Below are 25709 nucleotides of genomic sequence, written 5' to 3' on the forward strand. Positions count from 1 at the left end.
CCAGTGAAATCTCGACTTGTAGCATCTTCCTCTGAAGAACTTCTTCGACTGGCCCATTGGCCTATTTATGCTCCTTCCAGAGAGAGGGATTATGGGTTTTCTCCCATAGTGCTCTCTGGCCCAAAGAGCTTCAAGGGAGGTATGAACTCATTGAACTCCAATGAGTAAAGGTGTGAACACAAGCCTTGTATTGATTAGTTCTACTTAGTACCCAGTTTCAGGTTCTGGCCAAAACATCTTCTTGTAAGATTAGATCAACTCTAATTAGTTAGCAGTTAGTAAGGATTCCAACATCTCCCCCTTTCTTTGGTTTTAAAACATAGGGGGTTTCTGAGGGGGTACACATAAATCCATCAATATGGGCCAGAACTTTGTAACAGATATACATGGTATACATCAATATGGGAGGCATTATACATAATTTACAAAAGCACACAGCAATATAACACAGGCTAGTGGTAATGTAACAAATAACATGAATCAACATGAAAATTTAACTACTGCAAAAGTCTCATCAACAATCTTTCATCTCAAGAAATCCAATGATTCTTGCAATTGCTTAAAATACATAAGCACATAGTAATATAACACAGGCTAGTAGTAATGTAACAATATAAATCGACCTGAAAATTTACAAATGTCCATAAGTCCTAGAAATAGTCCATAAGGAATCCATTGTCCATTAGTTCATGCGCCAGGAATCTAATAATTCCTGTAAGCTCTGAAGTACTGCAAAAAGTCTCATCAACAATTTTTCATCTCAGGGAATCCAGTGATTCTTGCTGGTTTTTCAGGAACTGAAAGCTGAAGATTTTAAAGTTCTTTTGACAGTCTCATTGTTAGCCATCTGATTCCTTTTCCACCTGTGGAAATATAAGCAGATCCTCTTCCCCAAGCAGTTCTAACAAAATCTGGGTTGAAGAGTCTTTTCCACTGGATCAGGATCAGAGGCTTTTCCACTTGAATCAGGATCAGAGCTTTTCCACTGAAATCCACTGAGGGGGTCTATTAGCCCCACGTTGGGCGCCAAAATGTTGTGATCTAAATGTTGGAGTTCAAATGTGGGGTTCTTGTTCTTCTATAAAATATTATAAAAGTTCTCTCTGGGTGCCTTCCCTGGAATCAGTATTTTGTTTGTCCCTGTTTGGGCGCCAAAATGTGGTGATCTTTTTCTTCTCAAAACGCAGCCAGGTGATAAAAGTTCAGATCTTTTATCTCCAATATAGCCCGGTTAGCTTAGAGGCCTATCTCTCTGCTTGGTTCCAAGAGCTCTCTCCAAATGTCTTTAAATCCAAAGGTCTGGTCCTTCAGCCTCACGCTCTGGGATCTCAGAGCGCAGGCGCAGCACAGTCCTGCTAGTGCCTCACTGCTGCCCCCTGCAGTCTGTAGAGGAAGCTCGATAACATACCCAACCCCTCCCCCAAAGAAAGACTCCAGTTTTTTCTGTTTTTCTTTGGTAGTTTGTCTCTGATTAATAGACAGAATGAGCAAGAAGCTGAAGAGGACTTTAACCCTTGACAGCTTCTACACAGATAGAAAGCAGACTCTAAATCCTGAGGAGACTAAAAACAGGCAGTCCCCAGGTGAATCCCCAAAGGAGGAGACCATCTGTTCCTCAGCACAGATGAACCTCATAGAAGTGATTAAAAAGGCTCTCACAAGGGAGCTAGAAGAAAAATGGGGAAAGCAGAGTGAGGCTTGGCAAAAGGAGAGGGAAGCTTGGGAAAAGGAGAGGGAGGCTTGGCAAAAGAGCTTGGAGAAAGTTAAAGAGAGAGTGGATAAAGAAGTAAAATCCTTGAAAAATAGGATTGGTGAACTGGAAAATAAAATTGGCGAAATGGAAAATAATTCCACAGAACAAAAGAACTCAATTGGACAATTAGAAAAAGATTTTAAAAAAGTGAGTGAAGAGAACACTTCACTGAAAATCAGACTTGAACAAGTGGAATTGAATGACTCGAGGAGACAAGAAGAATCAGTCAAGCAAATCCAAAAAAATCAAACAATGGAGAAAAATGTGAAATACCTTCTGGGGAAGACAACAGACCTGGAAAACAGATCCAGGAGAGACAATCTGAGAATCATTGGACTCCCAGAAAAACATGATGAAAAAAATGTTGGAGTTCAAATGTGGGGTTCTTGTTCTTCTATAAAATATTATAAAAGTTCTCTCTGGGTGCCTTCCCTGGAATCAGGATTTTGTTTGTCCCTGTTTGGGCGCCAAAATGTGGTGATCTTTTTCTTCTCAAAACGCAGCCAGGTGATAAAAGTTCAGATCTTTTATCTCCAATATAGCCCGGTTATCTTAGAGGCCTATCTCTCTGCTTGGTTCCAAGAGCTCTCTCCAAATGTCTTTAAATCCAAAGGTCTGGTCCTTCAGCCTCTGCCTCTGCTTTCTTCAGCCTCCAGCCAGCTCCAGTCTTCATGTCATTCCGGTGAAATCTCGACTTGTAGCGTCTTCCTCTGAAGAACTTCTTCGACTGGCCCATTGGCCTATTTATGCTCCTTCCAGAGAGAGGGATTATGGGTTTTCTCCCATAGTGCTCTCTGGCCCAAAGAGCTTCAAGGGAGGTATGAACTCATTGAACTCCAATGAGTAAAGGTGTGAACACAAGCCTTGTATTGATTAGTTCTACTTAGTACCCAGTTTCAGGTTCTGGCCAAAACATCTTCTTGTAAGATTAGATCAACTCTAATTAGTTAGCAGTTAGTAAGGATTCCAACAACACATATTCAGTATATGGTATTGATGTAATTGTACTAAGGTATATAAAGACTGAGAAGGACTGGAAATGAGACATTCTATCTTTGACCATCCTGATGGCTCTCCTGCCTCCTCCACTAAAACCAAGAACTTGGGCTAGTCTCAAGGTTCTCCAGAAAGCTAGCCTGGACATTACAGAAGTCTGTCAGAGGTATTGTAAGGAAGTATAACTGGGTGAGAAATGAAGAGATATTTGAGTTGAGCTTTCTCCTTAAATGAAGATTTATGACTTCACTCTTTAATAAGAGGAGAAAGTAGTGAATGAGGTGGAGTGCCAAGGTAAGGCAGCTAGATAACTCAGTGGATAGAGGGCTGGGCCTAGAATCAAGAATAACTGAGTTCAAATTCGGTCTTAGATATTTACCCTCTGACTAGAAAGTATAATGTTTGGGCTAGCTTTTTGGAGGTCCTCTAAAAGGGCCTTGGTCTCAGCAGGATAGACACCAGGAGAATGGACAAGAATAGAGTCCAAAGTCTTTTTGGTCTGGGCTCTTTGTGAAGTATACTTGAAACAAGGTGTTAACTCAGTGGAATTGATGAGATAATGGTTCTGTAGTCTCAGTCTGACCCATTCTCCTCCAGCAGTCTGCCAGTCTGCCAGTCTCAACCAGTCTCCCCTCCTCCAGTCTGACTTCATCCCCATTTTAAATACCCTAATATAATTACATCATTACAGTATACTGAATGTGTGTAGAGAATCATGAACTAGAGAACCATTATCTCATCAATTCCACTGAGTTAATACCTTGTTTCAAGTATACTTCTCCAAAGTTCCAGCCCTCTACAAGAAAGCAGCAAAGTGGCGCAATACTTACTTACTATTTTATTGAAAACAAAGTCTAGAGAAGAAAATTATTTTGGAATGGGATAGACTGGATGACCTTGGCAGCCTCTTCTGGTGTTCAGATTTTGTGATTCTAAGAATACGTTGATGTGAGTTAAATTCATAGAAAAAAAGCCTAGATTGCGTTTTTATCTCTTCTCTTTACTAAAAGTTATTTGTCTAGTTTCTAAAATGATCTCTTCTGCCTTTATTATTGTAAAGTTTTCTTTTCTTGCAGGTAAACTCTCATAACTCCTGAGATTGTCTCACAAGAGAGTTAAAGCAACTAAAGTAACTCAGAACTCTACTATCCATAGGTATGTGGGCTTAGAACTTCAGGATTCATGTTGTAAATGAAAAGTTCTATGTAGTACTGTGGAAATAGCACTAGGCTGAGCTTAGGAGATGAAAGTTTTAATTCTAGCTCTGACACATTAACTTTGTGACTGTGTGTAATAAAGCAGCATAAGGTGTTCTTTGGTTTTACAAAATAAAAGAATTTTTAAAAAAACAGATATTATGGGGCAGCTAGGTAGCATAGTGGATAGAGTGCCAGCCTTGAAGTCAGGAGGACCTGAGTTCAAATGTGAACTCAGACATTTACCAAGTCCCTAATTGTGTGAATCTAGGCAAGTCACTTAACCCTAATTGCCTCAGCAAAAAAAAAAAAAAAAACAAACAAATAAATAAATAAATAATAGAAGATACATCACTAAGTCTCCTGTCTACCTATAATGTATTTCATTAAGTTTAGGGAGGAGTAGTGGGTATAAACTAAAACTATGAAAGGGTAGAACTAAATCATCTCTAAGATCTTTTTTAATTCTAACATTCCACGATTTTCTATCAACATAAAGCAGCATGAAGAATAAGAATGCATTTTGATAAAGAATTGTTTTTTTCCTTTGTTTGTTTTGTTTTTGTTTGTTTGTTTGTTTTCCCTCTGAAGACTAGGAAGAAACCTTCTAAGAATTTGTTTTTGGGTCAACTTATTTGTTGTTATTTGCAGTAACTCAAAAAAGGAAGCAATGCTGAGTTGTCAGTGCACTTCTAGAATCACCCAAAGAAATAGTGAATGGGTCTTTTCACTTTAAGAAAAACCATTATCACAAAATCGGTGCATTCTAATATAACACTAGGCTAAGATGACTTTTTATCCTACAAGGTATTTTGCCCCTTTCTTTTTCTGTTATCTTAGTAAGTACAGATTATGTTACTGGATAACAGCAGCTGATTGAGGAAACAGATTTTGCAAAGGCTGTACCCTAGTTCAGAATTACCTAACACCCATAATCATTTCTATGAGTTGTGATAGAGTTTCCATTTTCTCTAAACTATGGCAAGGTGCTTTTTTCAAATCTCTTTACTGATTCCTTGGCCCAATATTCAGACAAGTCTACTATTTTTCAGTTCAGTAAAATGAAGTAGATTTTCTATGTTATAGTCACTGTAACCACAGAGAAGCTACTACTGAAGGAATAGGGCATGTAAGCTGAGACTGAAATATAGTATCACAAGTAAGAAAAATACTAAAAGTAATGGGAAAGAAAATTTTAACTCCTTGTTCAACAGGAAGTAAGAATTAATCTTTTATAAGGAAAATTTCTTTCCAACCACCACCTGTGGGGATCCTTTTGGTTTCCAAGTTCTCATAGAGGGACATAGGAGCCGATCATACTTGAACAAATAGCATACTCATCTTACTTTCTTTCTTTCTTTCTTTCTTTTTTTTTTTTTTTTTTTTTTTTTTTTTTTTGAGGCAATTGGGGTTAAATGACTTGCCCAGAATCACATAGCCTAGGAAGTGTTAAATATCTGAGGCCATATTTGAACTCAGGTCCTCCTGACTTCAGGGGTGGTGCTCTATCACTGGGTCACATAACTGCCCCAATATTCCTCCTTATTATCTCTCTAAGATTATAGATTCTTCCAGGCTTGGCACTATGTTTTCTGGGTCATCAATATTGACTTTGCTACATACTCTGTAGGGAGTAACAGTGTAATGAGTTCATAACACTGTCCCATTTTTCATGAATAACATTATTCTGTAGTTTATTTTGTTTATACTATTATTCTATAATTTATGTTTTTCATATATATTCTTTCTTTGCTCAAGACTCAATTTCTGATTTGATTCAATAGCTAAATCTTAATAAGTAATGAAATTTATTTCCAGTTACAAATGTTACAAATAAGGAAGAATGAGGTATTCTTTAGTTTTACAAAATAAAAGAATCTTTTAAGAGTAGCTAATATAAGATGCATCATTAAGTCTCCTGTTTACCTATAATATATCCCATTATGTTTATGGGGGAGCAGAGAATAACATATTAGAAGGTATTAGTCATTTAGTCTAGTCTATATTAAGTGCCTACTATGTGATAAGATGCACTTAATGCTATAAATATAAATGTTTTATATATATATACATATATATGTATATATATATATATAAATCAACAGTCTATGCTCTCAAGAGGCTAATAGGCTAATGGGGGAGATTATGAACAAACAAGATAGACATACACACACACACACACACACACACACACACACACACACACAGCTTAAATCAGGAGTACTCTGAGAGGGAAAAATACTACGATTTGGGAAAACTTGAAAAAGCTTCTTAGAAAATGTGAAATTATAACTAGGACTTGAAGGAAAATAGAGAAGCTGAAAGGGGCAGATAAGGAGAGAAAGAGTTCTAGCATGGAGGAGAGTCATTGAAAATTGTTGGAACTGGGATATAGAATGTCACATGTGAGGCACTTATAGGAAACTACTGAATCCCAGAATGTCTGGAGAGGAGTGATACAGAAAAGTAGACAGATAAGAAGGGTCCTAGTGTGAAGAATTTTAAAGAACAAATAAAGGATTTTATATTTGATCCTGAATATAATAGGGAGCCACTGGGGTGTACTGAGTGGGGATATGTAGGAGGCAGAGACAAGACAGTGAAGTATTAAGAAACAGCGAAATAAGCTCTCATGAACAAACTTCTTCAAAAAGAGTTAGAAAATTATCATTCCGGTTGGAGAATAGCTGAATAAGTTAGGGTATATGAATATTACTGAATATTATTGTCCTATAAGAAACCACCAGCAGGATAATTTTAGAGAGTCCTAGAGTGACTTACAGGAACTGATACTAAGTGAAGTGAGCAGAAACAGGAGATCATTGTACACGACAACAGCAAGATTATACAATGATCATTTCTGATGGATGTGACTCTTTCCAATAATGAGATGATTAAGGCCAGTTCCAATGATCTTGTGATGAAGAGAGCCATCTACACACAAAGAGAGGACTTGGAACTTAGTATGGATTACAACACAAAATTTTCACTCTTTTTGTTGCTGTTCACTTGCATTTTATTTTCTTACTCATTTTCTTTCCTTTTTGATCTGATTTTTCTTGTGAAGCAAGAGAATTGTATAAATATGTTTAAACATATTGGATTTAACATATATTTTAACATGTATAACATGTATTGGGTTACTTGCCATCTAGGAGAGAAGGTGGGGGAAAGAGGAGAAAATTTAGAACAGAAGGTTTTGCAAGGTCAATGTTGAAAAATTATCCATGCATATGTTTTGAAAATAAAAAGCTTTAATAAAATAAAAGAAAATTATCATTCCAAGGGGCAGCTAGGTAGCACAATAGAAAGAACACTAGCTCTAGAGTGAGGAGAACCTTAATTCAAATTTATTCTTGTTCATTTGACATTTATTAGCTGTGTGATTCTTGGCAATTACTAGCTATGTGATTCTTGGCAAGTCACTCAACTCTGATTGCCTTGCGATTTCTATATGTATATGTGTGTGTGTGTATGTCTATATATAATACATGAATGTGTATGCTTAATATATTATATATGTGTATATATTACATACATATCAATATATATACACATACATAATTTATATATTATTTATATGTGCATGCATGTTTGCATGTATGTGTGTGTGTGTGTATGTAGGTATACACACATATATACGTATTGCCAAATCATGATCCATCAGGAAATGTAGAAAATCTAGAAAAAAGTCATATTGAATCATTTGTCTGGATCAGGTCATTGTAGGGGGACAGAGAAGTTTGCTGACATTGAGGATGAGATGGAATTAATAATAAGCAAAACAAATTCTAAGGATATACCAAAATATATAGAGATTTTTTTGAGTTGGAAATAATTAGGAATCTGAGAAGAGCTCTTAAATTGTAGAATGGATGAATGAGTTATGGTATATAAATATGATGGAATGCTGTTTTGTTGAGCTTTTATCAATGTGGTGACCTTTCAATAGTTCAGAGGTCCAATTATGAAACATACTATGCCTCTCCTTCTAGAAAGAAGATATGATCAATGTCAATTTGAGTAACTATGCATTTTTAATATGTTTTATTTTTTATGTGTACTCAATGAGGTGAGTTTGGGTTGAAAGGATAAGAAGGCTTATTTTGACTGATGAAAAGAAATAAAATACTTTTTCAACAACAAAGGGTGATATATTCAGATCTGTATTTTAGGAAGATTATTTTAAAGGAAGATCACTCCAATCTATTCTCTGGAGTGAGGGAAGACTTGAGGCAGGGAGAACAGTTAGCAGGCCATTAAAGTAGTCCAGATATAAGGTAATAAGTGCCTGTACCAATGTGGTCACAATTTCAAAGGAGAGGAGAGATTTTATGAGAGAAGACAATGAATTGGATATTGAGAGTGAGAGTGAGGAGTCAAAAATGATAACTTAGTGCAAGCTTTTATGACTGGGAGGATGATGGAGTCTGAACAATAATCAGGAAATTCGGTGGAAAGGGAAAAGATAATAAATTCACTTTGGGACATATCAAGCTGAAATTACTTACATGATATATAGTTCAAAATATATAGTAGGCAGTTGGAAATCCTAGACTTGATGATGAGACAGAGTTGAATCCTTTTTAGTCAAGCAGATCTGCATAGTAATATTAATTCAGTCAATAGGAGCTGACAGGTTCACCCAGTTGAATAGAAGAAGAATAAAAGGCTTGGGAGACATCCTTGATCAGCAAGTATGACAAAGGTGAATGTCCAGCAAAATAGGCATAGAAGGCCCAGTCAGAATGTCAGGAGGACAAATAGTAGGAAATGTGATGGCTTATAGTTAAAGAAAAAGATCTAGGCCTAAATCCCAGGTGTGATATTTTCTAGTTGTGTACTATTGCACAAGTCATGCAACCTTTCCAAACTTCAGTTTCTTCAGATGCAAGGTATAGATAATGATGATATCAGTAACACTTAAAAATGCTTACCCCAGAGGATTGTTATATAAAAACACCTTGTAAATGTTAAAATGTCCATAAATGTGATTTATTACTATTATTTATTAGAGGCAATGTGATATAGTAGGTAAAGAGATGTGATAGCTAAGAAGATCTGAGTCCAGGTATAGTCTTCGACACATGCTGGTTATGAGATCTTGGAATAATCTCGTACTTTCATTCTCTAAAATGATAAAATTTAGAGGAAATACAAATCTGCACTGGTAAAGGGGACTAACCTGGGAATTTATAATATTTATGAAGTCACAGATCTTGTTCCTATTGCTATCCCCTTTTAAAATTTTAAATTAAAAAAGCAATTTATTTTTTCCCTTTCCCACCATCACCTTTTATTTAAAAGAAAAAAAAGAACTATTTGCATTTTTGATTTTCTTCCCGAGTTATTTTTACCTTCTGAATCCAATTCTCCCTGTGCAACAAGAGAACTATTCGGTTCTGCAAACATATATTGTATCTAGGATATACTGCAACATATCTAACATATATAGGACTGCTTGCCATCTTGGGGAGGGGTTGGAGGGAGGGAAGGGAAAAATCGAAACATAAGCGAGTGCAAGGGATAATATTGTAAAAAATTACCCTGGCATGGATTCTGTCAATATAAAGTTATTATTAAATAAAATAAAATTTAAAAAAAATGAATGTTAAAAACTATCTTTACCTGTAATTAGAAAAATAAAATACTATTGAAATTAAAAAAAAAAGAAAAAGAAGAAAAAGAAAACCCCTGCATCAAATATACATTTCAAATAAAATAACTCCTCACAGAATTCATTCCCCCAAATTTATGTCTTATTTTGTATCTTTAATATTTGTATTAGGAGGTTAATAACATTTTTCATCATCAATCTTCTAGAATTGTGGATTAGTCATCATACTAGCTCAAGTTTATAAGTCTTTCAAAAATTGTAGGACTTCTCAATATTATTATTTTATCAATTGTCTGAGTTCTAATTACTTGTTGCATCCATTTATGTATTTGCAACACTAGAAAAATTGTCAGAGATGTTCAAATAGTATAGCTGTCTCTAGAGAAGGAAGCTTAGGGGCACTGAGTTTCTGTGCCACAGTCATCATGATGAGAGTAGCAGAAATAAATTAGACTAAATTTTCATCCTTTGAGATTCTTATTCTGACTTTTCACAAGTCAATGCATGTGACTTTCTGTGTTAAAACAAGTATAATAAAAGATTGATAGTTGCTAAGTAACTACCAACCACACAAGCCATATTCTTTGAAAAACCATTGCATACAGAGTATCTTATGAATTTTCTCCCATCATTTTCCATCATAATGGATCCTTACTTGGATCTTATATGAATTTGAGGAAACTTGATTTAAAGAATGCCAACATCAAGATACTAATGCCCTTTTATATAGGGAAATTTGACATGTAATACTAATGCTAAGCATAATGCTAAACTAAATGCAGAAGGATAAAATTTACCTACTTTCAAAATGTTCTCCGACCAAAATTTTACTAAATCAAATGATCTTTTTAAAATTCTCTTCTTCCTTGATGTATTTGTAGAATTTGATACTGGTGGGCCAATCTAAACCTAAGTTTCCATGATCCTGCTCCATCCTAGTTCTCCTTTTTATTGATTGACCTGAATATTTTTTGCAGGATCATTATGAGCATCCCTCCTTCTCTGAATGGCTATACTCAGGAGCTTTTTCTTGGCAATATAACCAATTCCCATGGATCCAATTAATATATTTTTGAAACCAATTTACAAAATCAAAGTCCATCTTTCGTCTCGCTCCTGAACTCCAATTTTACTTTAAAAATTTAAAGTTAATTCATTTTAAATTGTTATGAATTATAGAATATGACAAAATTTGTACTTAATCAAAGTTAACTGTCTAATCTTGAGTAAAATGTAAATTTAAATTTCATGTACAACAGAACATAGCATTCTATCTCTCAACTCAATTTGATGTCAGATCTATTTCTGCATTCTGTTCAAAGCTTTGTGGAATCTAGGTATAGAGCTGGAAGAATCTTAAAGATCACTGAGTCCAATCATCCTATTTCACAGCTGAGGAAACTGAGAAATAAACTGCCTTACCAAAGCTCATACAAGTGGTAAGTGTTAGATTTGGAATTCAAACTGAGGTCCTCTGATTTTGAGGATTTTTTAATAAAGTCTCAGGAAGTAGAAAGAACATTTGAACTTGTTGAGACAAGCATCCCTTTTAAGATAATTTTGACTTTTAACTACTAAAAAAATATTAAAACTTAAAAAAAACCCAGAGGAAAAAACAGCGAGATTGTTATTTGCCCTTCTCCTTTCCCCTTCTGTCAGAGGTAGTAGGGATGATTGAGGTGAGATAGATTTAAGAATTTGGGACTATTCTCAGACAGGAGTGAGACTATGCTGGGAAGAGAAAGGGCTTTCATATACCAAGATCTACCTATCTACAAAGAGAGGAGAATTTCAGGATGAAATGAATGTACCATTACTAGACACTAGACTGCTCTAGGGAAGTGGTATAGCTTTGTGGATATTATTCCTAGAGGAAAAATAAGTCATAAAGGTGCCAGTCTTCTTGTTCATTTCAGAGGAAATCATCATAAAGATGGGTACTTCAGACTACTCCTTCTCACCAGAATATCTAGAGTAAGACACTTGGTGGTTTAAGGAAGGAGAGGAGCTCTGATTGATCAGAGGCACCATATCTCTACCCACTATTTGGAATATGCATGCAATTGAGCCAGTAGATGGAATGATCCAAAGTCTATCCTGTCTTCTGTTGTCCCATGACCCAGTTTCCTCATAATTTCCCAAATATTATTTCCTCTTCACCATTTGTCACAGATTCTGTGAGGGACCATCATCATTCCTATCTTCATGTTTCTCTTTAGCAGAGCTAACATTTACATAGTATTTGTTATAAATCAAGCATTAGGCTAAGTACTTTATAATTATTGTTTCATTTTATCTTTATAAAAACTCTGCAATATGGATATTAGCATTATTGTCACCACTTTACAAATGTGGAAGCTGAGGTTTTCAGGGGTTAAAGGATTTGCCCAGGGTCATACATATTTGATTCAGGTGTTCCTGACTCAGGGCCTTTCTCTCTATTCACTGAAAGATCTCGCTATCCCAGATGGACAAAGCATGGGGCCAGTTTTCAGGCCACTGAAGACAAAAAGGCCTCCTTCCAAGATATCAGGAACTGGAAGAAAGATCTGATTGCCTTTCTCCTAGTTAAGCTAATCCCCAACATCCAAGATATTTTTCATAAGATCATTGTAGACAGATAAATTGACAGACATATATATGTCTACATGTATGTATATGTATATGTTTTCTTATTAATAGCCAATTCTTGTCATAATGTTTTAAATTCTAGTGAAAATATATGTATGTGTGTGTGTGTGTGTGTACATACACACACATATATTCATATGTATATGGACATATAACATTTATCTAAACTAGAATATGAAATATAATTTAAAACTTTATTAGAAGAATTTGGCCACATAATAAAGAAATTGCTACCATGGGATAATGTGAAAAATATAGTCACAGATTATGTTACTTTCTCACATTGTAATAGATCTCCAGGATGGCCTTGTTAGGCAGAATAGGGGAAGATTAGAGCTAAGGATGGGAGAGTGAAAAAGTAAGATAATTCTTAAAGACTGGAATCTTAAGTAGAAAAGTCAAACTTTAGGCTTATCAGAGATAGTTACTAGCAAGTAGTTATAGGGTCAGCATACTCACTTGATGTTTATAATAGATATTTTCCACAGAAAACTTGATATTATATGATAGTTCACTTTATTACAATCCATATATAACTTAGTAGATGTCTTAGGGCTTCTTAGAAGACTAGATATTTTTCTTAAGGACTATGTCTTAAATCTCATTGATTGGCCACCAATAGATCCCAGGACAAGCCCCATTTACTCATTGTTTGGGTCCTGATTGACTCAGCTTGAATGTAACTAGCAACAATTTCTCTTTTGGCCAGAAACCCACAGTGTCTTCTCCACCCAGATTTACTTGTTTATTTATTTAGATTTTTTAAAACATTAGATATAAGGGGAGATTTTTTTGCCTCAATTACTATCTATTCTAAATTAACAAATGAATATGACCTTAGTCAAACTATTAGCTTAGCTTAAAAAGACCCAGGTCTCCCCTTATATCCAACGCCATCTTCAGTCATCTTGATCTATATCTGGCCATTGGACACAGATGACTATGGTGGGGAAAGTGAGGCAGATGACCTTGCACAGCCCTCTCTCACTCAAATCCAATTCAATTGTGTGTCATGATATCACCTCCTTGATGTTATGGTCCTCTTCTAAAAAGAAGGACAAACAACAACAATAACAAAACTCACTTGTTCAAGGCCATACATCTGATAATTTCTTAGTCAAAAGTTTGCACCAAACTTCTAAATGCAAAGAATTTCTACTAATTCTGTGCAGTCTGATAGGTTCTTTGATATTGTTACGTTAATGAAAATACAGTCGTATTTGTCAATTGAAAAATTATAATTATGTCATGAAAACGATAGATTTAGATCTGGAAGAGATCTCAGAGATTAATTACTCCTACCCTTTCATTTTCTAAATAGGGAAATTGACAGTTAAAAGAAATTAAGAGACTTGAATAATCTCACTCTGGAAGGAAGTAGCAGATTCACAATTTCAAAACTGATTTTAATTCTGGTATTTTTCCTATTTTACAGTGGGAAAAATTTTTAAAGTGAAATATTTTTGTTTTCTCTGGAAATCCTATGTTGGATGATAACAAACTCTTATTTAAGTTAAATGACACACCATGCCAGAAATACTGAGTCTCCATTAAATTATGACTAAATGCAGCACTCAAAGCTGCATCTCTATCAGCATGGATAAATACATCTTAGCATATATCTTACCAAACTGATATCTTTGATTTGTTTCATTCAATGTTATCAGAGCTTGACAAAGTTCACAGAAGGACTTTGATAATGTCTTTTGATAATGCTCACATATATCTGCATTCTAGAGATAGCAATTTAAACTCTTGACACTTGTAGTGGATAGTGAAAGATGGCTGCTTACAAGTAAATGTCAGTATGAAATATTCTGCCAAGGCTGCCTCCAGTGTTCACAGAAGAGTGTTCAGTGGAACTGATACTAGAAAATGTTAAAGAGAATAAATTCAGAATATATATTGGCTGTCAGCTATACTCTCTGATTTACTTCACAGATGGCTTTTCAGAAACTTTATGAGTCAGAAGCTTGATCCTTAAGCTGATATTAATCAGTTTGCTTATCTTTAACATAGATCCATTTATCAGTGATTGAGTAAAGTCAACTGGACACCCTCATTTGTTCTGAGTCAGAACAGGGAAGAAAGTTTCCTCTATTTTCTCGAGTATTCCCACAATTGAGTCCTTACTTTCAAACTTCTGTGCCAAGATGAATGGAGAATGTGCCAACAAAGTGATCATTTTCTGTTAACCATTTAAGAAGAGAAATTGTCTTAGGAATTCTTGCCATAGCCACAACAAGAATATTAAATGCAATAGAGTGGAAAAAACGATTGCTGTCAAACCCTCCTGGGCTAATATCAATCCAAAGCAGCCCAACAGTAGGAACACCTTGTCCCAGGAGGTATGAAAAGCAACAAAATCTCTCTGAATTATAATTATGTAACAAAGAGATCTGAGGTCCCCCTCCTCTCACTGTTTACTCACCTAGCTTTATTTTCCATACATTGGTCCTTGCATTAATCCAGAGAGCAAGAGTCAATTAACAAAGGATAGTATGACTCTGCTAAGTTGTGACTACTCTTTTATTTTTTGAGATTCAGCTTTATATCACCTTTGTTCCTGTCCAAAGAACATGATGGCAGTTTTACTTATTATTTTGTGTCGTCAAATATAGCATAAATAATTGAACTTGCTGAGATAAGAAACAAGTAATATTCCTCTCTTCTTTTTGGTAATATTAGAGAGTTGGTTTTTTTTTTTTTTTTTCCTTATCCATGACCTCATGAGTAGAGACAATGGAACTTATTTATATAGTTCTGTAGGAAGGTAAAAAGTGAAATGTATCCCTGCAGATTATCAATGAGTAAGTTATCCACATTTTACATAACCCAAACTCACAAAGAACATTTTGGCTGCTCTACCATTTCATATGTCTAGTGACAAGGCTTTAATATTACCTGGGACTTGAAAATTTGTCTTGAGAAAAATATCCATAGCTTTAGCTCTTATGACTATAACAATCAGAGATTTTGAACATTTATTCCCAAGTTCCTCTGTGTTATGGTAAATTTAGTTTGCTGATATTTTTGCGCTAATATATATATATATATATTCATTTATATTATGTGTATATGTGCATATATCTATATATTTAGATGTAGATATACATGTATAATTTAGGTATATGAGAATTTTCAGATTGGGTCATTTTATGTAGGAAATTGTTAAAGCAATAAACAATTACTAATAGATTACTATGTGCTGCTATTAAGTGGTAATTTAGTTTCAGCAAAGCAGAATGTTAGCTTAGGAGAGCAACTATTTTATCTTCATCATTAAATTTTAAGTTCTTAATTTTTTTATTTTTTATTTTTTAGCTGAGGCAATTGGAGTTAAGCGACCTGCCTAGGGACACACAGATATGTGTGTCTGAGGCCAAATATGAACTCAGATCCTCCTGACTTCAGGGCTGGTGCTCTATCCTACCTAGATACTACCATGCTACCTAGCTGCCAAATTCTAAGTTCTTTAATAATGACATTTGCCATATGTTCTAGTAAATTCCCAACTTCAGTATTCCTGACTTGGGAGAAATTGTTTGTTATCCTAGTTAAATGCTAGAAAAAGCAAATTTATTTGAATATGAAATTTGTTCTAATTCTATCTCTGAACTTTTGGGAAAATGCTACAATGCTTGTATTTATTTTGAAACATTTTGTGAATTTAGAGACTAAAGTTATGAAAGGATTTGATTAAAGCTGGTTCAAACTGGATAAAAGAAAGCAAGATATCACAGACATAATATCCACAAATAGAATGTAGGTTCTTTGAGGACAGGAACTGTTTCAGTTTTATTCAGTTGCATGGTATTCCTAGAACCAAAAACAGTTACTGGTAAATTGTAGGAGCTTAATAAATGTTTGTTAAATGATTGAACTCATAAGAGCAATAGTAAGCCTGTTTTATTTTGTGCTTTTAATCAAATACATTTGATTAAATAAATTCTTATTAAGTAATTACCACATTCTAATTTTTGTGTAAGGACCTGGGTATTATAAAGATGAAGGAAGAAACCACTTTATCTTAAGAGATTTTACAATCAAATCTAAGACATGTTAAAGAAACAATAAGAATGAAGTAATTTATGTGAAATATTTTGCAAACAATAAAATGTTCCACAAATGTCACTTAGACTGATCTCAGAGAAGTTTTTGTCACACAGAATTGGCCAACAGTCATACAGCTAATAAATGTTTCTTAATTCTGGTAGTTCTATAGCACTCTATTCTCACTATGCTAAGTGATAAGTAAGTACAATACAAAAGAATCTTTGAAAAAAAGATTTTTTTGTATGCTACAAGAATTCTGAGGAGAGATTATTTCTTGTTTTTTAATAATAAAGCTTCTTTTATTTTCAAAACATATGCATGGATAATTTTTCAACACTGATCCTTGCATAGCCTTGTGTTTCAGATTCTCTCCTCCTTCCCCCCACCCTGTCCCCTACATGGCAAGCAATTCAATATATGTTAAACATGTTAAAATATATGTTAAATCCAATATATATAAACATATTTATACAATTCTCTTGCTGCACAAGAGAAATCAGATCAAAAAAAGAAAGTAAATGAGCAATAAAAAAAATGCAAGCAAACAACAACAAGAGTTAGAATGTTATGTTGTGATCTACATTCAGTTCCTATAGTCCTGTCTCTGGATGTAGATGGCTCTCTTTATCACAAGATCATTGGAACTGGCAATAATCATCTTATTGTTGGAAAGAGTCAAGTTCATCCTCATTGATCATCATATAATATTGATGTTGCCTTGTACAGTCATCTCCTAGTTCTTATTTCACTTAACATCACTCCATGTAAGTCTGTTCAGACATCTCTGAAATCATCCTCCTGATTGTTTCTTATAGAACAATAATATTCCATAACATTCATCTACTATAACTTATTCAGCCATTCTCCAATTGATAGGCATCCACTCAATTTCCAGTTTCTTGCCACCACAAAAAGGGCTGCCACAAACATTTTTGCATATATGGGTTCCTTTTCTTCCTTTAAGATCTCTTTGGGATACAGGACAATAGAAACACTGCTGGGTCAAAGGGTATGCACAGTTTGATAAATTTTTGAATATAGTTCCAAATTGGAGAGATTCCTTCTTGTAGGACCATCAGTTTCATGGAGGAAAGAGCATTTGAATTACCCTTTGAAAGGAGAAGGTTTTTCAATAACAAGATATAGAAAAAGTTTATTCCACACAACGGAAATGGCCACACAAAAGATATGCAGAAAGAAAATGATAGGATGTCAATTCAAGAAATTGAGGATTCTTTGTTGATTGGAATATAAAATATGTTTGATGAAATAATGGGTTTGAAAAGTAGGTTAATCACAGAAATGATTCATGTTCATAAATGCAGGAAATAGGTTTCCTTGGATTTGTCCCATAAAAAGTGACAAGATTATTTTTTATTATAATAGCTTTATTTTGGGAAAGAAAATTCTAAGAAGCTGGGAATTTTTATGGTAGGATCTTCTCTTTTTGTTTTCCTTAATTTGGAGGTCTCAGAATATTGTGTTTCTTTAAAAAATAAAGTTTGGAAATACAGCATGGCATCAAGATGTGCACTATAATTGGATACTTCTACCACTGAGCAGAAGTAGTATTGAAAAATAATTGAATAATGTAGAAAAATTTAAAAAATAGTAAATCTTATATATGAGATATTTGCTAATGGCAGAGTCAATTTTGTCACAAATTTTTGGACATTGTTTTATTTTGTTTTGCAATTCTAGGAGAAAGATTTTGTTAGAGGATGTTGATTCACAATGGTATCACTCAAAAGCCTTGTTAATAAAATACTCTATCACTTAGAACTCAGCATATATCATGGTCTTGAACCTATTCAAAGAAATTAATTCTATAGTATTGGAAGCATTCAAGATGAGATATCATCTATAACACAATGCCACAAAAAGAACCTCTAAGAAAGGACTTATAATAAGGGAATTACTGAACTAGAATTACTTGAATTTTAAGGTAGATTCTTATCAAAATTTCTCTAAACTGATTCTTCCCAGATATTCAATGATATTAGACTCTTTCAAGAAATGATTGGCTTGGTTTTGCCTTAATCCTTTAGAAATGTCAAGAGAACAAAGATTTCTCTCACCACTAGTCACACTTGGCCTGAGCCAGAGTTTAGTTAAGTTAGAATCCTAAGGAAAGTTCAATTGAGGTCTTGTTTGTTCTCAATTGGTTCACTCATCTGCATTTTCTCAGGTTTACTTTCCTTTTCCTCTACTGAATTGGCCTTGTTCACATCATTTTGTTCTTAAAATAAATTCTAGAAAGTAATTGTTAGTGTACTGCACTTGAATCTGGCAAAAAAAATACATTCAGCAGAAGTCACAGAGAGAGGGAAATAAAGGTCATTTATTTTACTGAATGACTCAGAGCAATTTATTGCGAAATTTGATTTTCCCCACAAAATTTTGTTTCCAATTATGCAGCAAAGCTAGTAATCTGGTTCTTAAAAATAGCAATTATTTTGATTTGTTTGAGGGAATGTATGAATTTTCGGATTTTTTTTTGGTACAAATTCATTTTATATGTCAACTGTTGCGTTCTAGGAAAAGAATCTAGCAAAAACAAAGGCTTCTTGCCAAAAAATGTTATTATTACTAAAGAACAGAGTCATAACTAATTTTTTCTACTTAGGAGAAAAAATCACTCATTCAATAGTTTGACTATTCAAAATGTTGCAATGAGGAAACCTCATATCCTGTCATCCACTGACCAATAATTATATTCCATTCTTTTCTCTCCTTCCTACTCACTCAGTCCCATAAGTCTTTAGATTTTGGAGAAGTGTTGTCTCTTCCCTTCCCCTAGATGTGATGACTCTGAGACAAAGAAGTCCTTGATATATTAATGACCAGACTTATGCTTTTGTTGCAGTGTATAAAATACTATACTAAAGGCCTGAAATTATTCAGGCATCTTTGCTCATATCTAACTTACTACCTACATTGGATGGACACTGGCTTTAAATTATTACCAGGAACTGACAAGAACAGTTGATTGGCCACTTGTTACAAGAAATAGAATATGAGCAACCCATTTCTAAGTCTTGGAATTTAATATTCCAGATAGTTATATAACTATTTGCATTGTAATTCATCTGTGAACTCAAACATGTACCATATTCTTCTATTTCCTAGTTCCCTTTTCCCCATCCTACAGAACCCCATCATATAATTGCTCAAACAAATTAGGAAAAGAATAATCAATGCTTTCTCTCTCTCTCTCTCTCTCTCTCTCTCTCTCTCTCTCTCTCTCTCTGTGTATATATATATATATATATATATATATATATATATAAATCTTGTCTGCTCATTGTTTTTTTAACTCATATATATATATATATATATATATATAATCTTGTCTGCTCATTGTTTTTTTAACTCATATATATATATATATATATATATATGTATATATATATATATATATATATATATACATATATATATATATATATATATCATGGGGAAAAAGAAAAAAAATCTCCCTACCTAATTATAGTCTTTCACACCACTGATTTGGGACCAATGAACATTTTGCTTTATCTTTTTCCTTCATAGGCATATCAATGAAGGATGTTTAGGAATGAGAGTTCAAGATGTTCCATTGTGTAGTCACAAACCTGAGGTTAAATTGAGAGCTTATAGTTATTTCTCTTTATCTCCACTTCTGCTTTTATGAAATTAGATAAAAAGTGCTGCCAATGACAGGTAGCATAGTATAGTAGATAGTTATATTTGGACTCAGAACATCTTGGATTCAAATGCTTCAGGCACTTAAGATCTGTGTGACAATTGGCAAGTCACCCTACTTTAAACTCAATTCCTCATTTAAAAAATGAGAGGGCCACTAGGTGGGTTCTAGGGTCTTTTCAAACTCCATCTATGATCCTGTGCCAGGACTGAATATTATTTTGGAATCTTGAAGCAATGTAAAAAATCTTAACAGTTAATAAATTTTAATGTGTTTGCTATGTACCAGGCAACATGCTAAGTAATTAGATATGAAAGGAAAATAAAAACAATCTCTGCCTATATGTTGATCATATTCTAATGGAGGAGACAAGGCACAAATATACAAGTTATATACAGAGGATATAGAAGGTGATATGGGAGTGGAAAAGAAAATATTATATAAGAAGAACAGCAACATAGTCTGGGTTACTATATTGTGATACATTTGGAAATAAGTGAAGACAAAAAGGAGAAATGGGATCAATTTTGAAGGTCTTCCAAAGCCAAATAGAAGATTTTATATTTTATTCTAGAGGGTAGTAGGTAATTTTTTGAATGGAAGGAGAGTAAGGACTCAGATCTGAAATTTAGGAAAATCACTTTGGAAATCGAATGGAGATTAGAGAAGTCACTATATTGTGTAAGAGATTTATATATATTGTCAAATCATTTATTAACTTTTAGCTCTCTCTGTAAAGGACATCCAGAAAGGCACTTGAGATTCAAGAATATATCTGGGAATTTTCAATAGCTGCCCCCACTACTTGTGATGATTGCCTTAATCTTTGCCTCCTGACTTTCTTGGCTTCTTTCAAGTACCAAATAAAATCCCACCTATTATAGGAAGTCTTTTCCTGATCCCTCTTAATTCTAATGCCTTTCCTCTGTTAATTCTTCTGTTGATTATCTCAATTGTCTTGTTTATAGCTTGCTTGTACATTATTTTTATGTGTTGTCTTCTCTAACAGAATGTGAGATCCTTAACATTGTTTTTTGGTTTGCCTTTATAAACCCTAATGCTTAACATATAGTAGGTATTTAAAATGTTTTAAAAATAACTGTAAAACTTAGGAACTTTGCTCCACACAATGATCATCCACAGTTCCAGAGTTCTAATCCCCCTCAAGATAAATAGGAGATTGACCAAAAGTGCAGGTTGAAGCTAATGATTTTTTTAAATAGTCAGATTTGTTTTGTTTTACTATATATGTCTGGAATAGTTGTCTGTTGTGTGTATGTATGTGTGTTTGTGTGTGTGTGTGCTTGCTTGTTCAATATAATATAAGGGAAATAATTCATTGAAAAGAAAATTGAATTGAGTTAAATTTAATAAATTGAGTTAAAATTAATTTAAAAGATTTAGTAATTAAATAAAGGAATGCTTATTGATTAACTAGAGGAAAATGATACAAGTGCAATGTACCTCTGTGATGAGGGTGTGGTTGGCAGAAAGAATGGGGGCATTGATGGAATTGCTCCCTGAAGCAGGAAGGACACTGATAAAGATCAGTTTGGTCCCTTCCACTGTAGAGATCATGGTCTTGCTATGTTCTGTACAAAATCCAAGTAATGTCAAACCCCTGAAGTTAAATTTCCCTTATAAATATGTCCATGATTCATGCCATCTTTTCCAAATCCTTCTTGGTGTTAGAGCCCAGCATGGGTATTCTGTCTTGTGGTATCTTTCTCTTCACCCCTTCTCCATGCCACATTCTCTCCAGTCAAACCTCCCTCCCCCATGCCTTATGGTGTCTTTCCTTTTCTTATAGCTAACTAACTCTTTTAGAGTACTAAATCTCTTTTGCTATTTAGGCTGCCAAGTAAAGGCATACTCCAACCTCATAGGGTGTTCCCTTTCTTCTGCTAAATTGTGAGCTTCACTAGGGAACTTTTCTTTCCCATCATTGATTGTTAAAACCTCTTTCCTTGATAACTATATGCTCTCCCAACTCTATTTCATATTTACCATTCCTGGTATTGATTGTATTTCTTTATTTTGTCTGTAAGCTCTTCTTCTCAATAAACCTACTTTTTGCCAAAAAAAGGGCCATTGTGAATTCTTCACATGACCACACTCCAATATTTGGTGCTTACAACAATTCTATCACATCATTTGGTCTTCTAAACCATTACAACACCTAAATGTAAGGAGCTTTTCACTCCACCAAAAAGGGGGTAATATACATTTCTAAATGGAAGAAAGCAAATGTTACATACAAATAATAGAAAGGAATTTTTAAGATGGCAAATGTCCCAGCAACTTGGGGAGTAAGACTGTGCATGAAAGACCTTTAAAGAAAATTAAGTTCTGTTTTGAAGGAAGTTATTACTATGCAGAAGTGAGTAGAAAATGCCTTTCAGAGTAGAGGAAACCACCATTATAAAGGCACAGGGTGGAAGATGAAATGCCTCCTTTGGTAAATAGCTAGCAGGCCATTTTGACTGGAAGGAAGAATAAGTGAAGGGACATAATATGAATTAAAAATGGAAAGATATATGGAAGCAGACCGTGGAGAGATTTAAAGGACTACTAGGAGTTAGTACTTAACTGATGATGCACTTTCTATAACTAGGAAAGTTGTGAGAGACAAATTTTCTTTTCTCTATTTAGAAATTTTCACTTAGTAAATATTTCTGACTGTGGACTGAATCATGAGCTGACAATGTCTATTCCTGTAAATTTAGTGATTTGTTAATGAATTCTGATTAGGTTTTGATGGTCTGCTTGAAAACTGAGCTATTTGGAAAATAAGCTGGGTTAAAGGCAGGTGTTGCTGGGGTGGACTGGTTAATAGCATCACTGTGTTTCATGATGGCCGTGGTATCTGTGGTATCACCAGCATGATATTCCTTCACACCAGGAAGTGTTGATTTGAATGACATTAAGGAATGGAAGGTGAAGATGACAGCTATGGGATATTTCTCAGGCAAGAAATATCTCTTCCGACTTTGACATATGCAAAAGAGATCTGAGAATGATGCAACCATAGTGATTTTTTTCAAAACATCCCATTTCCAAATGTTATGAACAATTATTTACAGCATGGGCACCTACTTTAATGCCATAGAAATTGTTATGAGGTCACATTCCCTGAATGATCATGCATAAACAGCTGCATCAAGACATCCTTAACTCTCTGAAATGGTGATGTTTTCTTTTTAAAATATGTTAATGTGTCATTTACAAGCTCTGTTCTACTGGATTGGACCTCCAAATGTGTAAGCATGTGATAAAGTCCAGATGATTAGTCATTATGAAGGGAAGAAAAGAAAAAAAGAAAAATGAATAGAATCCTTTCTTTCAAATCCTGGTTAAGAGAATCTGCTTAAGGAAAAAAAAAAGGTTTTGAAGAAGGTAGTCTCCAAAATGTCTCCTTTTTTCCTTTCTTTTTGATCTTTACATTTGTATAACATCTTAGAATTTTTATAAAATTAAAGACTTTAATCACAAAATGCATAAAAGCTTTCACTGATTTAAAAATTGGGAAGTGATTAGATAAAGTGGATATCTTATAAGAAAGTTATTCTCACTAAAATATATTTTACTGAAACAAGAAATGCAACTTTTTTAGAAGAAATGCAAGTTACAGTTTATAAGGATGGATCATCAAGGAATTAAGTATGGAAAAGACAAGAGCACAAGATTTACCACTAAGGATCTCTTAGATAAAGAGAGCTAATTCAGTTTCAATTGATCAAGGATGGACAGAAGCAGCTACACCCAAAGAAAGAACACTGGGAAATAAATATAAACTGCTTGTATTTTGGTTTTTCTTCCCGGGTTATTTATACCTTCTGAATCTAATTCTCCCTTTGCAACAAGAGAACTGTTTGGTTCTGCACACATGTATTGTATCTAGGATATATTGTAACCCATTTAACATGTAAAGGACTGCTTGCCATTTGGGGGAGGGAAGGGAAAAATCGGAACAGAAGTGAGTGCAAGGGATAATGCTGTAAAAAATTACCCTGGGATGGGGTCTGTCAATAAAAAGTTATTTTAAAAAAAAAGGGTAAAAAAAAAAAGATTTACCACTGAATGATTTAAACCAATAAGGAGAATTTAATTTTGATCTTAATATATAGAAAATGCATATTCCTTTGTTTAATTAGATAACCTTGATGCTTATTAAAACATTTAGGTAGTTATAGGAAAACTGTCCTTATGTATTCATAGAGCCAGTTTTCCTATATCTTCCTAAATATTTTCATGATTATTCAAGGTTGTTTTCATTATTGTTTAATTTTAATGTAGGGGAAGTTATGTTAAGATGAGGTTTTAAGTACCTAGTTTGCCCAAAGGACATATAAAATCCCCTCCCATTATAATAAACAAAGCTACAGTGTGCTGAGATTAAATGATAACCTCACTAAACTTGAAATGATCTATTAAATTGAAATTGTTTACTTTGTTCTGATGTAAATATTGGTCATATTTTTATTCAGTATCAGATGCCATCTCTCTCTAGCAGTACTATGGAACTCAAAGATTCCAGTAGGAGAAAAATACCTTCATTCTCTTTAATTTATATTTTAATTTTATTAAACTGGCTGAACTTTATATAGATTTATTTAGTTTTCAAAACTGAAAAATATCCTTAAAATAATTCACTCTGTAGACCTAAATATCTAGCTAAGTCTACTGACTAAGACTCAATTTATTTAATGAGAAATATGAACCTGAAGAGTAGAAATAAATCATTGGGAAAATTTGCTAAAGTATGATAACAGTGTTAGGCTAAGTGAAGGTATAAAAAATAATAACAAAAAAATCCCATTAACTATTCAGTCAGTGGATTTTGACTTCAATTCTAATCTCTGATGTTTACTACATCTATGTGACCTGGGCAAACTATATGATTTTCCAACTGAGGCAATTAAAAAAAATTATGTAACCATACAATAATAGAAGAACTAATGGAAGAAATAAATTAGGTCTCACTAGCTCTGTTCTTAAATGGGGAAGTAAAGTGGGTTAGGGAGTTCAGCAAGCCTCCATGTGAGTTGATACCATGCAAAAAGTATTGTATAGATTAGATTCCTATTGGCTGGCCCCCAAGTTATACAGGCATGGGGAGTGGCCAAGGAAAGCCACAGAGATAGGAAAGTCACTAAAAGGGAAAATTGAAATAAATCCATATTCTTCAAATCTCGGTCTGTCCCACATGTCAACTTCTTGTACATTAATAACAACTTGGGATCATCAGGAATCAAATCCTAGTGTGTATCTTTTATCCATCCTAAAAGAAATGCTCATTTTAGGGTGCTTGTACTAGGGCATATGTATTCAGAGAAGAACAATTTGTTCATACATATTAAAGGATAAAATCAGTTGTTTTTTTGTGCAAGTAGAAAAGTCCATCTATCCGAAAGCAAAGTGAGCCCATACCATTTGCAAGGCACAAGAAACCACCTAATATTGGTTTCTCTAATATTGGGAAGGAATAAGATTCTCTACCCTATTTTTCAGAGCTTTTCTTATCTTCTCCAATATTATTCTTGGTTATTTTGCAAATGCTTTAACAATATACACACATTCAAACACACATGCATGCACACATGCACATAATATTCTCAAACTCAGCTCTATTGAGACTTGTACCCAATGTTCTGTCAGATTAATTGCCATTAATGTATTTGTTGAATACTTCTCATTTAGATATCACATTAGAAAATATGTTTTCCTTAAAACAGGATGTTTTAGGAAGAACCTCAAGTATTTATTTTGAGGAGA

The sequence above is a fragment of the Antechinus flavipes genome, chromosome 3 (assembly GCF_016432865.1).
Source record: "Antechinus flavipes isolate AdamAnt ecotype Samford, QLD, Australia chromosome 3, AdamAnt_v2, whole genome shotgun sequence".
NCBI lineage: Eukaryota > Metazoa > Chordata > Mammalia > Dasyuromorphia > Dasyuridae > Antechinus > Antechinus flavipes.